At 37.7% G+C, this 16,316-nt stretch overlaps 1 protein-coding gene across 1 annotated transcript in view; it reads left to right on the top strand.

Annotated features, from left to right (window-relative positions):
- The window catches only part of ARSJ (arylsulfatase family member J), a 73,597-nt gene extending 57,878 nt beyond the window's left edge, over positions 1-15,719 (top strand). Inside the window, exons 3-6 of the transcript XR_010614051.1 lie at positions 2,328-6,644; positions 6,777-9,018; positions 12,899-13,028; positions 13,579-15,719. The gene's annotated coding sequence lies outside the window, so the exon portion shown is untranslated. The remainder of the gene's footprint in view (positions 1-2,327; positions 6,645-6,776; positions 9,019-12,898; positions 13,029-13,578) is intronic.
- Positions 15,720-16,316: the final 597 nt, after the last annotated feature.

The following is a 16,316-nucleotide window of genomic DNA, read 5'->3' as shown; positions in this document are numbered from 1 at the left end:
CCATTTCATTTCTGAAACAGAATTTCATCTTCCAACATGTACATCATTTGAGACACAGTTCAAACTTTGCGCTTTTCCAAGGTGTCTGCATGGATGATTAACGGATGTACTGACTTCATATTCTTGGTGAACTGTGATAATTGATACAATGCATACACACATATAAGTTTCAAGATAAATTATGTTAAGTAGAATTGATGATTCATTTGTTCAGCAGCTATAACATTTTGGTAAAATTTAAAATAAGGCTGCTTTTCAACTACCTCTCACTTGACTCAGAAGTCACATTTATATAAATGGATTAGAGTTGGAAAATTAAACATCCGTAAAATTAGTGCACGCTAAAATATGAATCATGTTGAATGCTCCAACATTGCATGACCTTTCTTAAAAAGAAACTTAACTGCAGACATATACTGCCAAACCCTAGTAATTTGCATATTTTCAGCTCTGAAACAGAATAAAGCTGTTATTAACAAAAACTTACAAACAACACTTGTCATATTTTAGAATTACGTTTTGTAGTGAATATACTGGAGAGAACATAGAAATGGAATCCTGGAAGTTACCTATAAATAGTAACTATAAAAAGATAATGTGTATCTACATAAGTGTTTAATATTCACTGTTATTTTTCATAGTGTATGGGCCTTAGGAGGAGTAATTAATTTTCTTAGAAATCTGTCTACCTTTAAGATTCAGACTATTCAGTGAGTGATGAGGAACTTAAGTGTTCTCTGATTTCTCACTTTTTTTTTTTTTAATGTACCACTGATGTCCTTAAAGGAAATATTAATAACTATACTCCAAAATGTGATATATAAAGTTCATGTCTTTGAGAAAATACATGTCTGCTTTGTCTTGGAGGAAACGTGAGACTTTTTAAGTTAGCTTGGATCAGCTATCAAGACACAGGTATATGTACAAATGGGACAAAGATAGAAATTATGAGTTCGTATGATGCACCTTTCTAGTTTAGGAAAGAATCAACATTTTCTTACTAAACATTAGGAGAGAAATGAAGGAAGTAAGAACTGGTTTTGAAACATTATACTGTCTAGTTTACAACTTAATACATAAATCATTGTGTTTAAAATACATCTGTGTTTCACAACGAGCATTCATTTTCCATTTCAGCATTAGAAAGAAATAGTAAGCTTTCTGACTTTCCAAGGTCACTTTAAAAAAACACCAAAATCAGAAGTGTAAGCTGAACTGGACATGAAGAAGGACTAAGATATTTTAATTTATTTTGGCATAGCAGAAACAAGGTGCTGTGATAAAGAGTTATCCTCATAAGAGTCAATGACCACCCTCTTCCATGAAAGTTTTGTGGTTGCTTTGGCTTTTATTGGACAGAAGTAACCAGACAGCGTTGTTCTCTGACAACATTTAATTCCATAATAATTTGTATCTGTCCCCTCTCTGGAGAGATGGGAGTCCTTGAAAGCTATTGGTTGAGAGCAGAACAGCGGATCAGTTCCAGCATGCCTGTATGTTAAATAAATGTGCCACAAGTGTGTCTGCAGAGTACACAATGGGAGTAAGTTTTGTAAGGCTTAGGCTGATTCCCTTGAAACTGATACTTGATCTGGTACAGGACAAAAGTTGGATTTAGAGGGGGTTAGAAAATAGTTATCATTTGGAAGCCTTTACAAATGTTTTGCTGAAAACAAAATCCTGATGATTTTGATGATCCTGATGTGAAAGAAACATGTTGCAATTTTCCTGTCTACTCTCAGGCAAAACTTTTTTTCACTCCAACAACACAAATGTCTCTAGATTTTGGTAATACCATGTTGTGACGAGTTCCCACACTCTCACAGCAGGATTTCACAGGTTAGTTATGTCTCAGAATATGTTACATGCCTGGTCTCAGGGAAGGTAAGAGAGGTAAACACAGCAAACAGTTCAAAACCGGCTACCAGACATACTGAAACCACAGTCCTATACAATGAAGGAGAACCAGCTGTCCTCCTAATCGCTGGGCAGACATAGTGAGGGAGTTGCCACTTTACTCAGGCAGATGTATGTGTTCAAAGTCATGTTTGAATACCAATTGATATTTGGTGTAAGTCAGTAACTGGTCTCTCTATCCATGTTTTTTAAGACATCTAGAAAAAGAGTGGGTAGGGGGAGAGAGAGCAAGGGGGGATTTACTTACTGTTTTTGAGTTGTCTCAAGCCTTCTATTACTCTGCATGCTATATGGGTACTAGAAAAAGGCAGGTCTGATTGTGACTCTCTGATCTGCTCTTGGTGACATGCATGTCTTTGGGAGGATCAGCCTGAGGAGGTTTATGTTCTTTTTCCATGTATCATTGATAGCTGTGAACCTGGATCATCATTTGTACATCAAGGCAGCCTGAAGAATGAGAAGGATAACTGCAGGAAAAAGAGGAAGAAAGAAATAAAAAGGGAAAACCAGAAGCAAGAATGTCTTGCCTTGTGATCTGTGGTCCCTGAACATAGTATACCATGCTGAATTGCTTTTTAGAATCGTGTAAGTGTGGAAAAATGTTATCACGTTAACTTTTGATTACTGTTATGGTGGTGGTGTTGTAAAAGTATAAAGTTGGAGACAAACCACTATCCTTGCTACAGATAAAGACCAGTGGAAGGATGTGCCAAGGATGGTAAGTAAATATAAAATGACAGTCTGTGTGGGGGTCATGTTGTAAGATGTGAAGTTCTGTCATGAAGCATGAGTTCTCACAACTAATGGAGTCATTAGTGTCTGAAGACATCCAAAAGTTTTCTGCATCTGCTGGGACATGAGGCTTTCTCGAAAGTGAATCACACCATTAAAGCCTGCAAGTTTCTCTTTCTCCCTGGAAGAAATGGGTGCTGATTGGATTTCAAGCTGATGAAAGAGCCCTCGTGTTTCCATCCATGCAGGACTGTACATAGTAGGTTATCTGAGGTATCATCTAAACAGCATTGAAATTTAGGAGTTTGTGATCACACTGCATAAAATAAACTGCTTTTTCTTTCTCTATGTTTCAGGCAGTGCATGTTCAGCAGCCACCACTCATGCTTTAACACAGCTATCCACACTTTAAAAGCTGCCTTTTATAAAGAGCATTAGCTTTCTACCACAGAACCCTTTCTATGGACACAGCACCCAAAGTTAGAACATACAAGGTCAGATACTGGGCTGCAGCGTGTGGGGAGTAAAGTAGGAATTGACTTGCTGTTAAAATTTCTTTCAGTTGGGGGAGCTTCAGATTTAGCTGACGGCAAAGAGTAAGAGCAATTTCCACAATGCAGTTAGACAAAAGAAATGAGGATGTCTGTTCTCCTTAAACTACAAGGGGATACTGAATTCCTCCCAGTGGCATTATTCAGTGCAAATGGGGGTGCTGGATCAGGTTCTACTTAAAAAGTTGTTCAGAAAATCTCTGAAGAAAGAAAAAGAAAGGAAGAAAATAACATATGGTATGTTTTACAGAATTCTCTCTCACTCACACACACACACACACCAGCCCCAAGATCTATGAACAAAGGATTGTACCTTTTCTGGCTGTTGTTTTGCATTGTACACCAGTCTTGGGAAGGAAAAATACTTGGTAGTTTTCAGTATGTAACATTTGCGGACGAACTATGGGTTCCTTTTGTCATCTTGTTTTAAGCCCAGTGAACACTCATTGTCAATCTGCAATCAAAGCAGTTAAAATCTAGTTTATTTCATACTACAGATACTATAAATTATGTTTAGCTCAGAGAAAAATGCTGGAATACACAATATACCTGCTGATTACTGGCTTAATGAATTTTATTCTCAGGAATCTTAATTTTATTTTTTTTTTCCATTTCCAAGAGGAGGCAGAGAACGCACAGAGGGAAAGAGTGTAAGATTTAATTTAGCATTTATATAACATAAGCTTCACTTCAGCATCCCATTCCTCTTCAGCAGAGTACTCAATAACATACTTAAATTCATTTTTGTGGGACCCATATCAAAGTCTTGATGAAGGAGAGGGGTTTTATAAAAGGCAGACCGGTGAGTGTGAAAATACAAAAATATTCTCTTTCCCTGAAAAAGAATTCTTTTCACCCCTGACAAGCAGGTTAGTAATAATAGATAGAAATACAGTTTAACAGCATGAAAGAAATCCAATTAAGTGTCTGGATTTGAGTTAATGTTGCAACAAAGGCATATTCCATGATATGGTTAAAAGTTATTTCATTAATTCCATTCATTTCAATCAAAAATCAGGGCAACGCTGCTACAGTTTACCTTGTGACTGAAGTAATAAAACTGATTAATTAGTGTTATTGTGAATTTCCATAACAAGTGGAGAACAGGCTCCTGAAACGTCAGACCAGTGTAGCCTGAAAAACGTATTTTTAAATTCCTTGTAAACATCAGACTCTCAGTAAAAGTCAAGTATTTAATCATCTCAAATTAGTGCAGGCTGTGATGTTTGTTGTAATTCCTTAGATTTGCTTAAAAAGATCATTTTGGAGAATCACTTTGGCAAGGGCATGTTTATTCTTCCTTTAAATGTGGCTTTGCTTCAAGATTAGCAGCCCAGAACCACATGCAGGAGAAAATCAAGAGGGCTCTACAAGTACTAATGGTTCTTCATTATAAGAATATAGAGCACAGATTGGGAAAGGATATCACTATTATCAGAATCCAGTATATCTGGAGAGATGGCCCTGTGAGAAAATGAAGAGTACCAAGCTGTGACTGGTACTGTACAGGGCATGGAGGAATTGCAAGTTGGTTAAAAGGAACATTTTGGGAGAGTGAACTGACTGTCATTAGAGAAATACCTCAGCTACCATCATCTGGTTTCTTCTTAACAAAAACAAAACTAAACAAAACAAACAAAAAAAAGCCCCCAAAAGCCCAAAATACCAAAACCAAAATAACAAAAAACCCACACCCCCCAAAAAAAAACCAAACCAAACCAAAACCAAAAAACCCCATCAAACAAAAAAAAAAAAAAAAAAACCACAAACAAACAAACAAACAAACAAACAGAAACAAAACCCGAACAACTTCAAAGATTTGAATATTGGCAAAACCTTGAAGCTAAAAGTGTAACTAGTAAAGTCTTACCTTTGGGCAACCCTTTTTCTCTGACAGCATACCTTTCTTACAGTGATTGGTTCCAGTTTTTGGGCTTTCATTAGCAGATTTCATTACATCACTCTGGGTGAAGTGAATATAGTTAGTGCTGATAAAGAGTATATTTGGAGGCTTTTCGTCAGTGGTGTTTATCATTACCAAATTGTTCAGGCTCTCAAGCAATTGCTAAGCAATTTCTTAGCAACACCTATTTCTAATATACTTAAATAATTGATCTGTTATTACTATGTAGCTATGGAGGATTTGGAAATTAATCATTCTGCTTGGGCAACAGAAGAAAGTATCTGCAGTTAACAAACATTCACCTCCACAAAGAAGAATTTGCAGAGGTGCAGAGGGAGCGCACAGGCCTGGCCTTCAGTGCCAGTGAGCAACTCACAGCTTCTGAGATTTTTACTGCCACATGATTTTGTTTCCTTCTCTTTGAAAGGAAGAAGGCTAAATGATTAATTTTGCTTTTGACATCATATGTGAAAGTCTGCTTAGAAGCACCCCTGCATAGAATGGCAACACAAGAAGGACAAGAAGTGCCTGGTGTGCGTCAGGAGGAACACTTCGTGCTGCTTCCATTCCACTGCTCTCCTCAGCCTCCCACAGCCCCAGCTACAAGTCATTAACACGGAAAGTCATTAAACTTGTTAGTATGTGAGTATCCCCAGATAACAAGCAAGTTGAGATGAAAAGGTGCCCTTCCTGGTTCCTGTTGTTTCTTTCCAATCACTTTCTGACTTCCGTGCACTGACTAAACTTGTGGGATCATTATATTAAAATCAGTGGAAGATTTTCTCTATTACAGATTCAGCATGCTGAGATCTCACTGACATCTGTTTTCTTCTCATCCATGCCAGCAAAGACCAGCATGAAGGCTTGTACTAGAAGAAAGTCCTTAAAATCCAGCTAAAATCATGTCTTTCTCATATTAGTCACGGCTGTTCCTCAGAGATACAAAGGAAATAATTTAATATAAAAAGATCTTAAATTCAGCTAAATTCATGAACAAATAATAACTGTTCTCATTGTCCTATTTGTCTCATTGTTTGCTTATAGAGTAGACTTGTTAAATATAGAGTCTCTTGCTAAAGACAAGCTTACCAGGTTGCCATTTCCTATGCGTTAATTCCTATTCCATTACCCAAACCTAGTAAATTCTGTTTAACTAGAAGGTAACTGTTACCTGATTAAACATGAAGAACAGCATCCAGTTATGATTCAAAGCAGAAAAATATGAAGAATCTATTTCCTCCCAGTGTAAATCTCTTTCAGTGGTTAGTATCTGAGTTAAAAGTATGCATGCCTTCTTTCTAGGTTGATTTTTTGTCTGGCTACAGATTCCAGGCTTATACTATCTTTATTCAGAAGACATTCAGAAGTCATTTGGCACCTGATGTTTTTCTTTTATGATTGTACATCTGTATTCCAATTTTTAATTTTTTTCAGAAGCTGAACAGATTGGGTCCTTAGAGTCTTACCATTATATGGCACTTTCTCTATTCCTGAATAGGAGCTGAGTCTTTTTTTCACACCTTCTCCAGTGGACATCAAAAGTAAATACAATATTTTAGTATTAGTTTCACACAAGCTATTTAGAGGAAGAAATAACCCCTCCTGAGAGGAAAGGAGTATTCCTCTGCCTCTAATGAACTGCGTGTCCTTTGTGACTTTCAAATTGATTTAAGGTTCCTCACCACACGAACCATTCCACTGGAACGCCTTCATTCCTGGTTACACGTATTCTGTGCATGTCTGTAGCTGATTTCAGAAAAACATGTTTTATTGAAGAGGCCAAATGTCTACGATTCCATGAATTTTTCAGGTAATTTGTGTCACTTTGCAGTTGCCCTGTCCTCCTTGTACGCCATTCCAGCAGCCTTTGTGTCACCTGAAAATCTTGTCTGCAGTCATTTTGCATGGACTGGACCAAACACTGCTTCCCATTACAGCACCTACTGTTAATGATGACTTCACATTGACAGCCATGTTGAAGGCCTGTCAGGTAGCTGTTGCTAATGCAATTTGGTGTGTATTCTGTCAGAGTTGGTTTAGCCTGTTGATTGTTTGCTTCAAATAGCAAAACAGTTTGGCATCCAGGAGTCCTGAAAGCCTAAATCTCATGTGGTGGATGGTAGCTGTAATGGTCAAACTCTGCCCTTGCAGGCTACACTGAGCCTAGAGCATCCCCTACTGCTTCTGTCTCGGGATGGCACTCCCCATCGAGGAGCCCAGGCAGGGAACTGACTGTAGTTTGTGTTTATTTTTGTTGTTTCATGTGAGGCAATCTTTACTCGTTAAGTGTTATTTATTATTCTACAGGGGAAAAAAATAAAGTTTGAAATAATCTTAAGGTCCTTTCCAAACCTAACTATTCTATGATTCTGTGATTCTATGATCCTGGAAAAGTATTTTCTGTTCTCTCACAGCAATTCAGTTTTTTGTTGCAACTTCTACAGCAATTTTCTAAAAGCTTCCTGTGCAAAATAGATGATGAAATTATATAAAATAAAGAGGATATAGAATAAGCTGTCTAATTATATTTTATAACCCCAAGTATCCTAACAGCAGCCATGCCTATAATGTTTAATTCAGGAAAAATACTAATATACTTCTCTAAGGAGTAAATTTTCAAGTCACTTTTTCACATTTCATTATTCCAAAGGGTAGGCGCTGTTTAACTCACACTTACTTAAATCAGATATATTGTATTTATTCAGATACAGCCTTCAGGGTAGCATGTGTAACTGAACTGTTTTAGCAGTCACATTTTCCCAGCAGAATGTGTTGAAGATCACACAGGTAAGCAATCAGTGCCATGAAACCGCTATTCTATTCCCGCTACTGTGGGAAAATCCTCATTCTGATTTTCCTGGTTCTGGATCTGACATACAGGTTTATCACTGCTGGATGTTGAAATTCATTCCATGTCACTGAAACACTGCTGTGATGCCTTTATCACACTTATTTCTTCCACTGTTTTCCTTCACTGTGCATGCTCTTGGTTTTGGGCAGTTCCTGAACATTTACTAATTCTACCCTCACAGTCTGCAGTGCAGGACATTATTTCTATCTCTGTTTTACCTACAGAAAATAAGATATAGGTTGTCCCAAGGTGACGGAGGAAGTCGATGGCAAGGGCTGGCAAAAGCCAGGATGTCCTGAATGGGCGTCTGATGGCATAAGGCCATCATTCCTCAAATACTTCATCAGGTGGCCTCTCCTGGTGTTCTGAGGCAGCAGTGTTTAAATTAATGTGCAGTAGTACCACAGCAGCCTCTCAGTTGCCTGGTTTAGCTGCTCTGGAAGGGGTTTGGAGTCAAAGAACAGTTTTAGACATCCTCACCATCCTCCCAATAGGACATCTAACATCAGCTACTAGCCATGCCCATGGTTCAGTTGGAAGGAGCAGAGGGTAGGGGAACACTCACCAAACTGTTTTGCTGCATCAGACAAGATGAGTAGTATTTTCCCTACGACAATATCAATTCCATTTCTAGAACTGCCTTCTAATTCCAGAATTTATATAGTCTGTAATTACCTGGTGATATTGTTTCCCCAAAGATCATTAATTTTATTTTTTTCCACAAACTATTTTCTGAAAATACAAACAAAAGTAGAGTTGCACTGCAAGGGCATCAGTAGTGCTAGAAAACAATAACAGCTTCAGTAATGAAAATAGGGCAGATCTGAGAGTTTGTAGTTACAGCCATTTACAGACCTAGGTGAGACTACTGTGGTCTGTTTAGGAATTACTAAGGTATATGTGATAGCAGTAAGCCAAAATTGCTGCTTGTTTATTACAGGGAGAGTAGAAGGAAGAAAAGCAACATAGGCATAATGTTACCACCACTCCTTTTTATTCCCAGAGGAAAAGACATGTCAGTGAATCCCTTCTGGATTGTCTCCTGAGATAAAAGACTTCCCAAGGTATGAAAGCATGTTTCTATTCTTGTCATTGAGATTATCCATCTAATACTGTAACTGTGTCATATTATGGTTTCTTAGTTTGCTTTAAAGAAATGAAGGAAAACTTAGTTTTGATTGTCTATCAAACTTACTGCATTTATCCAACACGGCTTCCACCACAACATCTCGGTGATATTTTAGGTATCTCCCATTCATTATAATCATGTTAGATTTCTCCTGATTTGCTCAGCTCTCAATCTCTCATTCCTTTCAATAATTTTATAAGCCTTGGTTAACTTTCTCTTCACTTGCAATTTTAATTTATTTTCATTAAAAGCAGTAATGCTGTTCATAATTCTGGATCTGCCCTAGTCTTGTCAGCGTGCTAATTTTTAAGCAATGCAGGTATTTCCTGATCTTTAATACTCAATACACAGGCTATCCTGTGCAACTAGATGGAAGATTAAACTGATGCTTTTGTTAGCTAGTTGAAGTGCAGGCTTTTGCTAAATTATCCAGAATGCCTTTGCCTGACCATCTGTTCCAAACGGAAATGAATCTTTGGCATTACTTATAAATCTCTTATGAATATTAGTTTTCTTTTCTGCCCTTTCGGAGATTGTTTGAAATCTTCCTGTATCATATGAAAGGTGGGTGGGATTACCAGAGTAGCCGAGACTGTGATTTCATTTTTTTTATTAGTCTTCCTGTCAATGATTTTAAATCTGTATGTGCACTTGGTGCAAGTTGAAGCAAAAATCTGTGTTACCAAACTATGTTTACAAATTTGCTGCAAGATATCATGTTATGAAGCAGTGTAAGTACAAACATGTTAAACTAATGGAAAATCCAGCCCAATCTTAATAAATTGTTCCAATGTTGAATTACCCAGGTCATTAGAAGTGTGCACCGTCTTTCTGATAATTTTTTTCTAATTTCATGGTCTAGCCTTCAGATCATACCACAATCCTTTACAGATTCCCTTTGAACGTGTGCATAGATTGAGACCAAACACAAAAAAAAATCTTATTTCAGGTGCTGTTCTCCAACAAGAATTACTCATCTCAGTAAGGCTTTCTCATTAAAGTGCTTTGTAGATTAATTTTTTTTTCCCAAAGAAAGGGTGAATTCTTTTTATTTTAAATTAAATGGGATTTAGGAAGAGGAGTTCTGGGCTGTGTATCGGAGGCATCCTTGCTATTGGTAAGATCTTCCCTGGAGGCCTTAGATTTCATCTTGCAAGGAATGGGAAAAGCAGCTCCCCATTCCCTTCCTCTGGCACAGTGGCATCCTTTTTATTCATGTTGTCAGAAAAATGTTCTCCATTTGTTTTCTTCCAGCTGGCTTGACTAACATACCCTGCACATCCAGCACATACTTTTCTCCCTGCCTACCCAGTTGAATCATAGCACTGCCCTAACTTGCATCTTCTGTGGTGCAGGGCAGCAACTCCATTTTATGACTGAGAACAAAAAGGAAAACAAACCAAGTTACACTTTTTTGGCACATTTTCCAGCTCCAGTAGAGAACTTGGCCCCTAGTCAGTAAGAAGACCTTGTGCAAGCAGAGGAATCTTTCCTGCCAAGCTGTGTTCCCAAGTAGAGGCCAACTTGCAGCAGCACAGTGTGGAGATGAGTCAGTGAAAAATGGACTCGGGTAAACATTGTGAACTGGTGTTACAGAAATTTCTGTCTCTCCATAGAGAGATGCATTTATTTCTTCATCCAAGAACCACTGAGGCAGGGAAGTATTTCCTAACTGTAATCCTAGGGTATGTGCTCATCTCCTCCTAACTTTTACCCCTTTCAAATTTCAGTTCTCATCCCTCCTCCTCATCACCTGTTGGTGCATGTTACCAGAATGCAGGCCTACACATAGCACTGTTTATGAACATAAAAAAGAGTTTAGCTCATTCTCTTCAAATGATTTCAAATTTAGAAGGGTGTCAGATTACCCGCTCATCTTCTTGATGGTATTTCCTCTCCAGAATGACCAGAGTAACTTTTATCAAAATGTAGTTAACTGAAATGGTTTAATAAAAATCTAAAGTTAAAAGCAGTATTTTTTAACAAATAAAGATAAAAATAAATAAAAATAAGAGGTATTTCTTGTTTCATATAGCTAGCTTTCACTCTACAGGAGCTGATCCAGGCAAGGCACACATAGGGTTCTTGCATTAAATAAAGGCCTTTCATTTTTAAGAGAGACATTTTCACTCTTCCTTTGTGGTCAGTTAGACTGTACTTGTACCTGTCCATGGCAGGGGGGTTGGAACTAGATGATCTTGAGGTCCTTTCCAACCCTAACTGTTCTATGATTCTATGATTCTAAAAGTACATTTTTTACCAGTATAATGTGATGTGATTTTGCACAAGTGTAATGAAACCAATGCAACATCTCCATGATCTCTTCTACAGTGGTATAACATTGTTTTATAGTAACATTGCAATAGGGTGGGTCTTTTTTTACCCCTTCCACACAAATATACCTATAGATATATATACCTATGTGGGCTGCTTCTGAGGGCACACACATCCTCTTTGCTCTCATAGGGCAAATTATCTTATTTACACTGTGCTTGGTAGAAGGCAGAGAATCCTTTGAAATCCCTTTGAAAGTGCTCGACCATCATAACCCTTCTTTATTCCCTTTGAATTGTGTCAGTCTGCCCACCACCATTAAATCAGCCTGTGCTGGGTTTTTTTTCTGTATGATTTTGCTCCACTAAGTCCTTGTACAGAAAGTATCTAGACTAAATGTTTCATACAGCTTTTAAAGGAGTCCTGAGAAAATTTAGCTATTACTTTATAGAATGACTGAGGCAAATATCTTCACAGTTCTCTCCCCCTCCTATTCTGTACTATATTCAGTGAGTGAAAATGATTCAGTATAATTCATTCTCATTCCCTCCCAAGCTGTGTTCTTCCCTGAAAAGTACAATATTTCTTTTCATATTCTCTATGAATACTGTGGCTGTGACTTCTTTCTCCTGTGTTTCTGACAGAGAAGATTAGCAGCAGCTCCTGTAAAAAATAGACATCTGAGGAGCATGAGGGAAAAGCTGATACTGTATCTGGAACGAACCCTCTGCACCTTTCTGAGAATAATATATTAGCCCTTGGCAAAAGGAAGTATGCTCTAAGAATTTTTCAGCTGGACCTTGAAGTTTCTGGGCTATGAAATGCAGAATAATAGGATTAGAGAAGCAAGAGATGGGGGTTCTCTTCATCTCTCTGCAAGTGAAGGCAGTGGCTTTACACACTCAGCCTCTGAAAAAAAGTACATCGGTGACCACACAGATAGAACTGGCTCGTGTAAAGTTCTTCATCTGTATTTGAATGAAGACCTCCAAAACCATAAGCATTCATCTGGATTTTTACACCAGTAGATGACTGTTTAAAACATGTATTCTCCATCACTGTCTATATGTATATTTAATATGATAAAATATATCATACTAAATAAATGATAAGCAATAAAAGATAAATGAAGAGACTTGCATGCATTATCATATGATGTTAGCAAAGTTACTCTCACAGCAAGACATATACTTATATCAGGCAATCTGACCCTGGGATCTGGGCACCTTTTCTTTTCCATTAATATATTCTACTAAATCAGTGTCTTCTGGGTGTTTATTGCTAGCAGTAGGCCCTCTCTATATGGTCCTTAGGAAGTGAATGTTTGCTTCAGGGTCCAGGTGCTCTGCTTTGGGATGTGAGAAGTGTGGTCAGACTCATTAAATCTGCAGAGCTTGGAAGCTGTTCTCTCAGTTATGCCACAGACAGCAGTGCCTGTGAGACCCAACTGCTGTAATTCCTTCCTTGGCACAAAGCATAGCACATGTAAGAGTTCAGCAGCGGCTCCAGAGCCAACTCTAATACATCCCCTTGTTTTTCAGCTGATGATAAGGTGCTTTTTTTTTTAAAAAAAAAAGAAGTCAGAAGTTAAACAGGTGTCCTCAGAGAAGCTGAAGATGGAAATATTTCTCATGTGAGCGATTGTACACACATGGAATGGAGCATGCTTTGGTGGGTTTCTCAAGAGGCCGGCAACCTTTCCTATAGGTCATGGGGAGCAGAGCTGCCTTCCTGTTTTTTGCCTTGAATTTAATGGGTAAAACATTATATGGTTCTTGATGTTGAACTCTTAAGCACAGAGAGAATAAAGTCCTGCAGGACTAGATTTCCACAGGCTGAGAGGGGGCAACACCTTTTAAAAGCTTGGATAAACCAGATACGCTCCTGTGCTACTTCAATTGCTTCCATCTATAAGCAGAGATCCAGAGGCTATTTGATATCCATGAAGTGTTTGCCTGTGGACTTTTTGTCTGAAAGGTCACTTTGCAGTTGCCAGTAAATAACAGATAAAGCAGAAGCAACTTCTGGGACACTGTTGACAGATTGCAGGGAAATCAGAAGGAAATATTAAGTAGGAAATTATCAGTTGGTGAAGGGAGGGAAAAAGAAGGAATCTTTTCCTTTAAGTGTGTTCATTTCTTGAATTTAACACAGCGAACCTGAAATACTCTATTTCTTTTAAACTCTGCTTTTCTTTTTCTTTTGATTTGCTTTCATCTAGAGTGTGAAATTCCAAGTCGCTGTGGAAAAGCTGCCTTAGGAATATTCTTGGCAGTATTGGAAGCAGGAAGTACAGGAAACCTCTCAAAAGAGTTTGTTCCAGTAACACTGCCATCCACGTTTCACAGCTGCAAAGACATTCAAAGCAAATCCAAACCCCATCTTTTCCTTTTTACAGAACCTTGCTCAGGTGGAAGTACCTGGGACTCGAGTTACTCCACAATCACGACTCACTGAAATAAAGGGGGGGAAAATTAATACATGGGAAAAGTTCCACAAACCAAAAAGGGAGCAAGAGCAGGAAAAGGAAAGGAAGGTAAAGGGGAAAGATTATTAAGGACAAACATTTCTCTACTGTTTATCGTACCTACATGTGGCAAACATTTGGAATTGAAGAGCCAGTGCCGTGATGACTGTTGGAAAGAGGAAGGCAGTGTTGTTTCTGATGTTTCCAGTGCTACCACTATGTTGGTTCCAGTGAGCCAGTGAAGTTTTGTTAGGCTGTGCTTTCAGTAACTGAGCATAGGTTAACTTTCTGAAAGTATATTTAAGTGAAAAAAGAGAGTGTACACAGTTATGGGGGGGCTAACTATACTCTTACAGGTAGTCTAATTTAGCTGCTAAGCTTTACTGCACAGGCATATTGACTTCATCAGTGGCTGAAATGATGGTACATTACAAAATACATTTCTATTACTGGTACAGGATCTTAAATATCATTAAGCTCTGCACTCCACCTAGAATTCTGTGAGATGGAAGAGGTGCTGATCACCCCACTTTGAGCAGGAGATTATTCCTCCAGAGAAGACACAGTGAAGGAGATGTAAGTCTGTGCTGCGAAGACCTGAGACTCTTGGAACAGACCAAGTCAGGTAGACTTTGCCACTAAAATACAGGGCCTTCAGTGCTGAAGTTGCGTCAGAATTTAAAGGGAATTAATGTGATTCAGAACTTTATTAGCTGATTTTACCTCGTGGTTAAGCGCTGTCTTGCTTGAATGACACAGAAACTCAGCATTGGCTTGTATATACTAGGCTACAGTTTCTAAAGCTCCTCTGGGTGCCCCTAAGGGAAAGGTAATACAGCCAAAGATATACTGAGAAGTGTACCAGCATAACTGCTCTTCTGTTTGGTTTTAATCCCAGTTTTGCTTCAGCTTCGCAACATTTTTTAAGTTCATTACTTAGATTGTTTTCCTTTTAGGCAGTCAATTCTCTGCTGGAACTGACAGATCTCTTTTTCGAATCCTGGCAACTGTAGTAACCACATAAACCTGAACTTGCTATTTGACCCACTTGTGTTCATTTAGACATCATCAGAGAGGTCTCCTACAGTTTAAAAAAATATCTGCGTATCTATTAAAAAATACAGTGGTGTGATTGTGTGTATGTGTATACAGTGAGGCATATCAGAAACTAGTTTAATGGTAATTTTATCAGTATTTTTTATGAAGAAGTCTGACTCATTATGTATCTAATACATAATATTGGAATAATACAGATTTCGCTAGGCAAATTAAGTGCTGAGAAAAACTTCTGTGAAGAAGCAAAGATATGGCTCAATGAATTAGAATGCACTATGACTAGCCAGAACAAAGCAGTAAATGGTCAGATGCTAGGCTGTCAAATTTATTGTAAATAAAGTGTAATCTCTAGGAATGACTGCTGATGGGCTCAAGCCTAACTGGGACAGGGTTCAGTAATTAAAAGCTGGCCTCATATTAAGAATATATCATGTACAGAAATGCAATGTTGGTAGAGTTCTGTTCCAGCTTTTGAGGATACAGCACCAACTCCAAAAAGGCATTCGGGAGCCTATCTTTATTTTGTGATGCCTCAGCTCCAGCCCAATTCAGAGAGAAGTTAACTAATAGCATTGAATTACAGCTGTGCCAAAGGCTTGTGTCAAACAATGTAGGTAAGTCAAAATGGAATAAAAGTCAATTAATATGCTTTTGTGACAAATTTCCATTTCCAAATATATTAAACCTAAGAATGTATCTGTATGTATTATTAAGGTAGTATATGAATAGGGGATATACTTTTCTTGCAACAAATGACTTTCAAATAGAAAATAGTAACCTTGTAGAAGGGGAAAGCATTAAAAAATGATTGCACAAAATAAACCTCTTTAAAAATTTTCCTGATTGTGCTGACCTTTTCTTTTTCTCATTTTGCTGATCTGCATTTTTATGAGTTACTATTTGAGTTGGGTGTAAAATGAAAAATAATAAAACCCCAAGTCTTTCAGAATAACTTAAGTGAAGCCAGATGACAGTTGGGAGATAGCTATGCTGAAACAACAGTATTCACTAGTAAAGAAATTCATATATAGAAATAATAGTATATATATAAAGATAAAATAAAAATATATCTAGAAATAATATATAGCAAGCTATATACAGCACTAGGGAAAACACTGGGGAGAGATAGTATATTTTTTTCCCAGCTGTTACATTATCTTCCAAAAGAAGTCATACACACACGTTGTTTGTAGTAAAATTGACACATGGAAATAAAAAGGTTCTGTAAAAATTTCAGCATCCAAGGAAAATTATTTCCAGTGCATGCACACACACACATATCACCAACAGGTAACTTTTAATAGTAGTTTTCCTTGCACTTAAAAAAAAAAACCAACTTACTAATTCTTTGAATCATGCCATATTGGTCAAGCTGTTACAGAAAGAAAGGATTATTCTGTATAGTTGTATTTTATACACCTGAGCTGATACTGCAA

This window comes from Lathamus discolor, chromosome 1 (assembly GCF_037157495.1).
Source record: "Lathamus discolor isolate bLatDis1 chromosome 1, bLatDis1.hap1, whole genome shotgun sequence".
Taxonomy (NCBI): domain Eukaryota; kingdom Metazoa; phylum Chordata; class Aves; order Psittaciformes; family Psittacidae; genus Lathamus; species Lathamus discolor.
The sequence above is the reverse complement of the archived record's forward strand: the minus strand, read 5'-3'. Positions and strand labels throughout refer to the sequence as shown.